Consider the following 10,770-nt stretch of genomic DNA (forward strand, 5'->3'; position numbering starts at 1 on the left):
AAATAAGAATTAACTATTTTTGACCCAGTTGTTAGTTGTAAAGTTCTCCATCTCCAAAACGGAGTGTATTCAGATGTCTTCTTCCTACATCACACAGGTAGTGATACTTTTTTTTTTAAATGTTAGAAAAATCAAAGCATATACAATTCTTAACTACTTTAATTTCTTGAAATTATCTCTCCTGACTTAACTATGTCCCTCATTTGTATCATTTCGCAACTTAGCCAGCAGCTCTTTATTTTTAATCCCATAGGCCCCCGCCATGAATACTCTACCTTTTGTTGATGAATGTATGTTTTATATTGCACACATAACAGAGGTGATACACTGTTTCCATTTAGTGTCATTTGACTTGTGAATTAGCTTCACATTGAAGTACAAGAATCTCATTTAATTATATTTCATGCAAATCTAAGAATAAAATGAAATTCCGAGTTGAATATTCTGGAAAAAACATCATGGGATATTGAGAGCTTCAGAGCATGAAAGTGAAATTACTTATTGAGGGCCATCTTTCAAATCAGTCTAGATTGATATGTTTTCTTGAAGCAAGAATGGGTTTACTCATTCCTAAACTCTGGCTAAATCTAAAGTTTATATTAGAAACAATGTTAGTGGTCCTCAGGCCACCACAGTTGTATCTGGATGGGATAAGTCTACATCGTCATAGGTATTCCATGTATCTGCCCTAGACTGAAGCAACAAAATGAGATCAGGAATGAGAAACCTTTTCTTGTCCTTTCCCCTATTATATAATGTCTGTGAAGTCTTGCTAGCAAATGACAATAATGTACATGACATTTCAGACTGTGGATAACTGACTTTACTCTATTTAGTCTTTAATGTACTAGTGTGGGAAGATATTCTACATCATGATAGCATAAACAGTAAATTCTGTGTATTCAAATAGGTACCTGCAGCACATTTCCATCATGTACTTCACAAATGTGATAGAAGCTGTGAGTGACTTTGGGGGGATTCTAATAATGTTATGATATTTTTTGTGTGTTACAGATTATCTTAAAGAAGATGGGTCTGGAAAACAGTACTTTGGTGACTGAATTCATTTTACAGGGACTGACAATGACCCTGATCTACAATTACCTTTGTTCTTACTTTTTCTGCTAATATATACAACCACAGTACTTGGGAACATGGCCTTGATAACGTTAATTGCACTGAATCGCTCCTCCATACCCCCATTTATTTTTTCCTCTTAAACTTGTCTTTCATTGATCTCTATGATTCATCTGTAATTACACCCAAAATGCTAATGAAATTCATCGTAAGGAAGAATGTTATCTCCTACATGGGATGCATTACCCAGCTATATTTCATTTGTGTTTTTGCTGTCAGTGATGCTGTGACCTGACATCAATGTCCTATGATCATATGGGGCTATCTCCAGTCCACTCTTGTATAATGTTGCTATGTCCACCCAGGTGTGCTCCTATCTTATGCTTGGTTCATCATACATAATGGAATTTTCTTGTGCCATGATCCATACTGGATGGATACTTACACTGACCTTCTATCAAACACTATTTCTGTGATCTGATCCCTTTGTTGCAGCCCTCCTGTACCAACACTTATGCAAACAAGATTGAGATTATTATTGCAGGTGGGATAGAGATCATTGTGCCTAGTGTCATCATCTTTACCTCTCATTGCTTCTTCCTCTCTAACACCCTTCACATGAGATCCACTGAGGTAAGATTTAAAGCCTTCAGCACCTGCAGTTCTCACATTCTTGCTGTTTCTCTATTCTTTGATTCAGGTGCATTTTGTATCTTCAACCCTCCTCAGCTGTGTCTATGGATCAGGAAAAAAGGTCTTCCATTTTTTTTTATTTATTATTTTACATGTTGATCCCAGTTCTCTCTCCTTCCCTCCTTCCCTTCCTCCTGCCCTTTTACCATCTCTGCCCCCTCACATGAATTCTGACCACCCTCCCCTCCCATCCCCCAACCCCAATTCCACATGTAGGGCAATGTCATCCAGGTGGGGACATGTAGATCTGACAGATCATTTGATAAAGGGACTAGGACATCTCTCCTGTCTCTAGGTTAAGGCAATATGCTTCCATGGGGGATGTGTTCCCAATGTCCTTTTGTGTACCAGGGATACATCCTGGTTCCACTGTCTGAGGCCCCTTAGACTGCTCGGTCCTTCTGGCTGAGACCCATATTCAGGGGGGCCTGAGTCAGTCCTATGCTGGATTCCCAGCTATCAGTCTGGGGGCCTGTTAGCTCCTCCTTGTTCAGGTCAGCTGTCTTTATGTGTTTCTGCAACCTGGACTTGTCCTCTTCGTCTGCATCTAGGTACTAGTTAAACACAGTGTTTAGATATGGGTGTGTGGTTAGTTTCCAACAGGTATTAGATGAGGGTTCCAAGCAAAAGTTAGTTGTTGATCTTATTATCTGGGAAGGGCATTAATGTGAGCCTTTCCAGGGATGCTCAAATTGTTATGTGACTGCAGGCTTTTAGGTCTCTAGATGCATCTTTATGTTCAGTATTCTCTTCAAACAAATATTGGCTACTTCTTTTATGTTCTCTCTCTCTCTCTCTCTCTCTCTCTTCTCTCTCTCTCTCTCTCTCGTCTTCTATTCCTACCCTGACTCAATCTCCCTAGACACATGTGTTTTCCTCTCCTCCCCCTCACTTTCTCCTACTTCTCTCTCCATTCTCTACCTAGCACTTCCCATGTGCTCTGGGGGGACTAGTCCCTTCCCCCTTCTGTGAGCGACATTATGTGAATATCTTAGAATACACCTTGTATCCTAGTTCCTCTGGTGGTGTGAAATGTAGTCTGGTGATACTTTGCTCTAGGTCTAAAATCCATATATGAGTGAGTATTTTCCATGTTCCTCTTCTTGTGATGGGATTACCTCATTCAGGATGGTTTCTTCAAGTGCCATCCATTGCCTGTGAATTTCAAGATTCCATTATTTTTTTTCCTGCTGAGTAGTATTACATTGTGTAGATGTGCCACATCTTCATTATCCATTCTTCAATTAAGGGGCATCTAGGTTGCTTCCAGGTTCTTGCTATTACAAATAGTGCTGCTATGAACATAGTTGAACAGATGTCTTTGTTGCATGGATGTTGATCATTTGGGTATATGCCTAAGAGGAGGATTGCTGGGTTCTGTGGTAAAGCAATTCCCGCCATACTGATCTCCAAAATGGCTGTATGAGTTTGCACTCCCACCAGCAGTGGAGGAGTGTTTCCCTTTCTCCACATCCTCTCAAGCATAAGTCATCATTGGTGTTTCTAATTTTAGCCATTCTGGCAGGGGTAAGATGGTATCTCAAAGTTGTTTTGATTTGTATTTCCCTGATAGCTAGGGATGGGGAGCATTTTCTTAAGTGTCTTTCAGCCTTTTTGATTTCCTCTATTGAGAAATCTTTCCTCAGGTCTATACCCCATTTTTTAATAGGGTTATTTGGTGTTTTCTTGACTAGTTTCTTGAGTTCTTTGTATATTTTGGAGATCAGCCCTTTGTCGGATATAGGATTGGTGAACAACTTTTCCCAGTCTGTGGGCTGCTGTTTGGTCTTGTCGACTGTGTCCTTTGCCTAACAGAAGCTTCCAAGTTTGAAGAGGAGCCATTTATTAATTGTTGCTCTCAGTGTCTGTGCCCCTGGAGTTATGTTCAGAAAGTGGTCTCCTATGCCAATTTGGTCAAGGGTACCTCCTATTTTCTCTTTTAAGAGGTTCAGTGTGGCTGATTTTATGTTGAGGTCTTTGATATATTTGGGCTTGAGTTTTGTGCATGGCGACAGAAATGGGTCTATCTGCAGTCTTCTACACACAATCATCCAATTGTGCCACCACCATTTGTTGAAGATGCAGTCCTCGCCCCATTGTATTCTTTTAGCTGTTTTGTCAAAAATCAGGTGTTCATAGGTGTGTGAGTTAATATCAGGATTTTCAACTCAATTCCATTGGTACCTGTCTATTTTTGTACCAATACCAGGCTGTTTTCAGAACTGTAGCTCTGTAGTAGTGCTTAAAGTCAGGAATGGTGATGCCTTCTTGATGGGAGATGCCATTTTGCATATATGCTTCTCATACTGGTTAATGAATACAGCACTGTTGGCCAATAGGAAAGGAAGATAGGAGGGACTAGGAGACAATGAGGAAAGAGGAAGTAGTAAGGAGGATCAAGATGGAGAGTCTGCAGAAGGTAGAACGACCAGCCGCCTCTCCCTGGTGAGACCACGTGGAAATACATAGAAATGGGTTAATAATTGAGACGGAGCTAGCCATAAGAAACTAGTACCTGGCCAACAGAATTATATCAAATACAGAGTCTCTGTGTGTTAATTGGGGCTGGCGGGGCAGCAGCGGCACAAGCCCGATCGACGGGGGTAAAATCTTACTCCTTACACCTCCTGAAGTTCTTTTATTGTATAGGGTTGTTTTAGCTATCCTGGGCCTTTTGTTTTTCCCTATAAAGTTGATTATTATCCTTTCAAGGTCAGTGAAGAATTGTGCTGAGATTTTAATGGGGATTGCTTTCAATCTGTAGATTGCTTTTGGCAAGATTGCCATTTTTACTATGTTTATCCTACCTATCCAAGATCATGGGAGATCTTTCCATTTTCTGGTATCTTCTTTAATTTCTTTCTTTAGAGCCACAAAATTTTTATTATATAGGTCTTTCACTTGTTAGGTAAGCATCACTCCAAGATACTTTGTGTTGTGTGTGGCTATTGTAAAGGGTGATGTTTCTCTGGTTTCTATCTCTGCCTCTTTGTTGTCTGAAAAAAGTAGGGCTACTGATTTTTTTTTTTTTGAGTTTATCTTGTATCCTGCTAGTTTGCTGAAGGTGTTTATCAGCTGTAGGAGTAACCTGGTAGAGTTTATTGGGTTGTTTACATAAACTATCATATCATCTGCAAATAGTGACAGTTTGACTTCTTCCTTTTTAATTTGGATCCCCTTGATCTCTTTTTTGGTGTCTTATACCTTTAGCTATAACTTCTAGTACGATATTAAAGAGATATGGAGAAAGAGGGCAGCCTTGTCTTGTTCCTGATTTTAGAGGAATCACCTTAAATTTCTCTCCATTCAGTTTAATGTTGGCAGTAGGTTTGCTGTATATTGCTCTTATTATGTTTAGGTATGTTCCTGTTATCTGTGATCTCTCCAATACCTTTATCATGAAATGGTATTGGTGTTTAAGTTTGTCAAAGGCGTTTTTCAGCATCTAGGGAGATGATCATATGGTTTTACTTTTTTAGTTTGTGTATAAGGTGGATCACGTTGATAGATTTTCATACGTAAATGATCCTTGCAATCCCGGGATGAAGCCTACTTGGTCATGGTGGATGATTTCTCTGATGTATTCTTAAATTCGGTTTGCCAGTATTTTATTGAGTATTTTTGCATCGATGTTCATCAGGGATATTGGTCTGTAGTTTTCTGTCTTAGTTGTGTCTTTGTGAGGCTTAGGTACCAAGGTTATTTTGTCTTCGTATAAAGAATTTGGCAATGAACCTTCTGTTTCTATTTTGTGGAACAATTTGAGGAGTAGTGGTAACAGTTCTTCCTTGAATGTTTGGTAGAATTCTGCACTGAAGCCATCTGGCCCTGTGCTTTTTTTTTTTTTTTTTTTTTTTTTTGATTGGAAGGCTTTTGATGACTGCATCTATTTCATTATGGGTTATAGGTCTATTTATGTTGTTTGTCTGTCCTTGATTTAATTTTGGTAAGTGATAGTTATCCAGAAATTTGTTCATTTCCTTTGAATTTTCAATATTTGTGGAATACAGATTTTCAAAGTATTACATGAAAATTGTCTGTATTTCCCCTGCGTCCCTTATTATGTTCCCCTTTTCATTTCTGATTTTGTCAATTTGCATGTTCTCTCTCGGCTTTTTTAGTTAGTTTGGATAAAGGTTTGTCTATCTTGTTTATATTTTCAAAAAAACAACTCTTTGTTGCATTGATTTTTTTTTTTTTGTATTGTTTCCCTGGTGTCTATTTTTGTTGATTTCAGCCCTCACATTGATTATTTCCTGGTGTGTACTCCTCCTCTTCATATGGGCACTTAGTGCAATGAACTTCCCTAGTAGCACTGCTACTAGTTCAGGTATGTTGTATCCTCATTCTCATTGAATATTAGAAATTCCTTAATTTCTTTCTTCATTTCTTCTTTGACCCAGGTGTGGTGCAATTTCACATTGTTCAGTTTCCATGAGTTTGCTGGTTTTCTGCTTTTTGTGTTGTTGGCGAATTCCAAATTTAAAGCATGGTGGTCTGATGAGATACAGGGTACTATTCCAATTCTCTTTTATCTGTTGAGTTTTGTTATGTCACCTAGTATGTGGTTGATTTTAGGGAAGGTTCCTATGTAGAAGAAAGGAAGGTGTAGTCTTTTGTCTTTGGATGGAATATTCTATATATGTCTGTTAACCCCAGTTGAGACATAACTTCTTTTGTTTCTTTGTTGAGTTTGTGATTGTTGGTCCTGTCTAGTGTTGAGAGTGGTGTGTTGAAATCTCCCACTATAAGTGTGTGAGGTTTTATGTGAGCTTTGCACATTATTAGCGTTTCTTTTAAAGTGTGGGTGCCTTTGTATTTGGGGCATAGATATTCAGAACTAAGACTTTGTGTTGATGGATTTCTCCTGCGATGAATACAAAATGACCTTCTTCATCTCTTTTGGTTAATTTTGGTTTGAAGCCTAACTTGTTAGAAATTAGGATAGCCACACCTGCTTGCTTCTTGGTTCCATTTGATTGGAAGATCTTTTCCCTACCCTATACCCTGAGGTAAAGACTATCTTTGAAGCTTAAATGTGTTTCTTATATGCAGCAGATGGATGGGTTCTGTCTTAGTATCCATTCTGTTAGCCTGTGTCTTTTTATAGGTGGGTTAAGACCATTAATGTTGAGGTTGAGTAAGGACCATTGATTGTTGATGCTTGTTTGTTTTAGATTTGTTTTTGGCAGTGGTATTGTGAATATATTTGTTCTGCTTTACCCTTGGTTTTTGGTGTAGTTGGATTATCTATTGCCTATATTTTTGTGGGCATAGTTACATTCCTTGGGTTGAAGTTTTCCTTCCAATACTTTCTGTGGGGCTTGATTTGTAGATACATATTGGGAAAATCTGATTTTGTCACTAAATACATTGTTTTCTCCATCTATAGTGATTGAGAGTTTTGCTGGGTATAGTAGCCTGGGCTGGCATCCGTGGTTCTTAGTATTGTAGAACATCTATCCAGTACCTTCTGGCCTTGAGGGTTTCCATGGAGAAGTCAGGTGTAATTTTGATAAGTCTGCCTTTATATGTTACCTGTCCTTTTTCCTTTGCTGCTCTTAATATTCTTTCTTTATTGTGTGTGCTAGGTCTTTCGATTATTATTGTATATTGACGGGTCTGTTTTCTTTGGTCCAGCCTATTTGGTGTTCGGTATGCTTCTTGTATTTTCATGGACATGTTCTTCCTTTGATTGGGAAAGTTTTCCTTGATGATTTTGTTGAATATGTTTTTGGCCCATTTGAGCTGAGCTTCCTCACTTTTCTTTATGCCTATTATTCTTAGGCTTGGCCTTTTCATGGTGTCCCACATTTCCTGGATGTTTTGTGTTAAGGATTTGTTGTATTTATGATTTTCTTTGGTCGATGAATGTATTTCCTCTAGTTTATCTTCAGCGCCCGAGATTCTCTCTTACGTCTCTTGAATTCTGTTGGTTATGCTTGCGTCTGTAGTTGCTGATTTTTTGCATTTATGATAACCTTTCCATTGTTGCCCAAATTGTTAATTGGAGTCAGTTTTGTAGGTCTCGGTTATAATTAGAAACACCAATGAAAACTTATGCTGGAGAGGATGTGGAGAAAGGGGAACACTCCTCCACTGCTAGTGGGAGTAGGAACTTGTACAGCCATTTTGTAGATCAGTATGGCAGTTCCTCAGAAAAATGGAAATTAATTTACCACAGGACCTGGCAATACTCCTCTTAGGCATATATCCAAATGATCCACATCCATGCAACAAAGACATGTGCTCAACCATGTTCATAGCAGCATTGTTTGTATAGCCAAAGCCTAGATGCCAGTCCATTCGACTTTAAGTGCTTGCCACTTTAAGAAATTATACTTGTTTATTTTTTATGTTTTTGAGCATTTTGTCTGCATGCAGGTGTTATCACTTCTGTTGGATCCCAGCAGTCTGCTGACCCCCGCCCCCTGACGATGGGTGGGTTGCTCATGATAATGCCATCTCTATATCACGATTTACCTGACTGCTCAAAGGGATTACCTGACTGCACAATGGACTCAGTTAAGCATGTGCAAGTTTCCCAAAGAACATGGTATGTACTCGCTCATATATGGGTTTTAGACCTAGAGCAAAGGATCACCAGCCTATAATTTACATCACCAGAGGAACTAGGATACAAGGTGTATTCTAAGAGATTCATATAAAGGCCCTCACAGAAGCAGGGAGGGACAAGTCCCCCAGAACACATGGGAAGTGGGGGGGCAGTGAATGAAGAGAAGTAGGAGAAAGAGAAGGGGAGGAGAGGATAGCATATGCGACTAGGAAGATTGAGTCAGGGTAGGAATAGAAGAGAGGAGAGAGAGAGAGAGAGAGAGAGAGAGAGAGAGAGAGAGAGAGAGAGAATGAACATAAAAGAGGGAGTCATTATTGGTTTGAAGAGAAAACTGAACCTAAAGAAAGGTCTAGAGACCTACAAGACTACTGTCAAATAACAATTTGAGCAACTGTGGAAAGGCTACCATAAGTGCCCTTCTCGGATATTGAGATCAACAACTAACTTATTCACCATCATGGAGCCCTCATCTATTACCTGTTGGAAACAGAAGCAAACACCCATACCTAAACACTGAGTTGAACTACAATCCAGATACAGAGGGAGAGGACAAGAGAAACACATAGAGACAGCTGAGATGAACAAGGAGGAGCTAATGGGCCCCCCAGACTGATAGCTGGGAATCCAGCATGGGACTGACTCAGGCCCCCCTGAATATGGGTCTCAGCCAGGACTGAGCAGTCTAAGGGACCTCAAACAGTGGAACCAGGATGTATTCCTGGTGCACAAAAGGACCTTGTGGGCACATCCCCCATGGAAGGATACTGCCTCAACCTAGAGACTGGAGAGAAGGCCTAGTCCCCACTTCAAATGACTTGAGAGATTTACATGACCACACCAGGATGGCATTGCCCTACATGTAGAATTGGGGTGGGGGCATGGGAGAGGAGGGATGTCAGGGTGCATGGAGGGGGCAGAGTGAGTAAGAGGGAGGGAGGGAGAGGGAACTGGGATAGACATGTAAAATAAAAAATAAAAAATACACATACAGAAAAAATAAAAAAGAAAGCACACCCCTCTTTTTCCCTCTCCTATCTTTCTCATCCACTCTCTGTCTCTATCTCTTTGTCCCCCTCCCTTTCTCTTCCCTCTACCAATAATCTCCACATGGGCTCTGAGTTTCCTATTTGTGTTTCATAGGCAGGAGTTTTATCAAAAGAACAATAACTTCCATGTGTTGTCTTCAGTGGACAGAGAAAGAGTTCCAGATAGTGGTGAGGCATCATGTAGGTGCTAGGAATTGAACCCCTCTTTTCTGCGGGAGCATCAAGTGCTTTTAACCATTTCTTCAGGGCACAGTTTCTTGTGGTTTTATTAAAAATGTTCTGCTCACCTAGAAGAGCTGAGTTTACTTGGGAAAATCCTTCCTCTACATATTGTTTGTCTTGCTAATGCTGTTTTTTGTATTGACTAAGGTTGTGCTTCCCTAAGGAAACAAATGTTTTTAGACACTGCAGAGTATTGCTGTCTGATGTAGATTTCATTATTTCTTTAGTTACTATCAGTGAATTAAATGTAAGAATTACTTTGTTTGAAGAACCTCAAAAGTCAGCATATATATATTTGTTTTGCAGTTACATGCCAAAACAGTCACTTTCTATTAAAATTTACTTCTGATCTTAAACCTTTAATTTTAGATGTTTAAGTGAATTTATTATCTTTAAATGTTATGATTAAAGTACACTAACTGTACTATCTGTTTCATTGTAACATTTGAATGAACTCATGTCTAGTATGTTTCTTAACAGTAGCTCCCTTTAAATTTCCTTATAACCATCCCCCTTATTATTTTTTGGTACACCCCCCTTATTTGGTGTCTTTTTTACCCCACACATGCTACATGCAGTATCTTTTTTTGTTGTTGTTTCTTGCTTATGTCTACTGGCATAACAATATTTAGTCACATGCATTTTCCTGTATGGAAATTAATTTCTGTCTTCTTTTAGCTAAATTATTCTCTATCATATATTTATTTTGCATTTTAGCCCTTCATTTTTGATGCGATCCTATGCTAATTCCAAAATTTATTCTTGTGAATAGTGCTGGAACAATCTTTGGTTTGTCTCTCTCTGTTATATGCTAGGGACGATTTCCTTAAGAATCTAACATCCAGGAATGTGGCTGTCATTTACACTTTTTTTTTTTTTTGAGTATTATGTCTTCTAATTTCCTTTGTCATATGTCTTGCAGTAGTTCAAATGTTTTATTTTGATAACAGCTTGCTATAGTTTGTTATTTACTTTTCTTGATGAAAGCAGTTGTGAGTTAGATGAGATAGAGTATCATATAGATTGGAGTCCCCTCCTGCATGATCTCTGCCCCCCCCCACTGCTGGTCCTCTGCTGGAGCTCCAGGTCCCAGTCAGAGATTTGCCTATCCCTGCAGGACCTTCCTGAGGCCCTGCCTGATAGATCTTTGATCCC

The 10,770-nt window shown here is 39.2% G+C and overlaps 1 pseudogene; it reads left to right on the forward strand.

Moving 5' to 3' along the window:
• The first annotated feature begins 1,029 nt into the window (after positions 1–1,029).
• LOC127231477 (olfactory receptor 8B8-like) lies at positions 1,030–1,841 on the forward strand (annotated as a pseudogene).
• Positions 1,842–10,770: the final 8,929 nt, after the last annotated feature.

The sequence above is a fragment of the Phodopus roborovskii genome, unplaced genomic scaffold (genome assembly GCF_943737965.1).
Source record: "Phodopus roborovskii unplaced genomic scaffold, PHOROB, whole genome shotgun sequence".
NCBI lineage: Eukaryota > Metazoa > Chordata > Mammalia > Rodentia > Cricetidae > Phodopus > Phodopus roborovskii.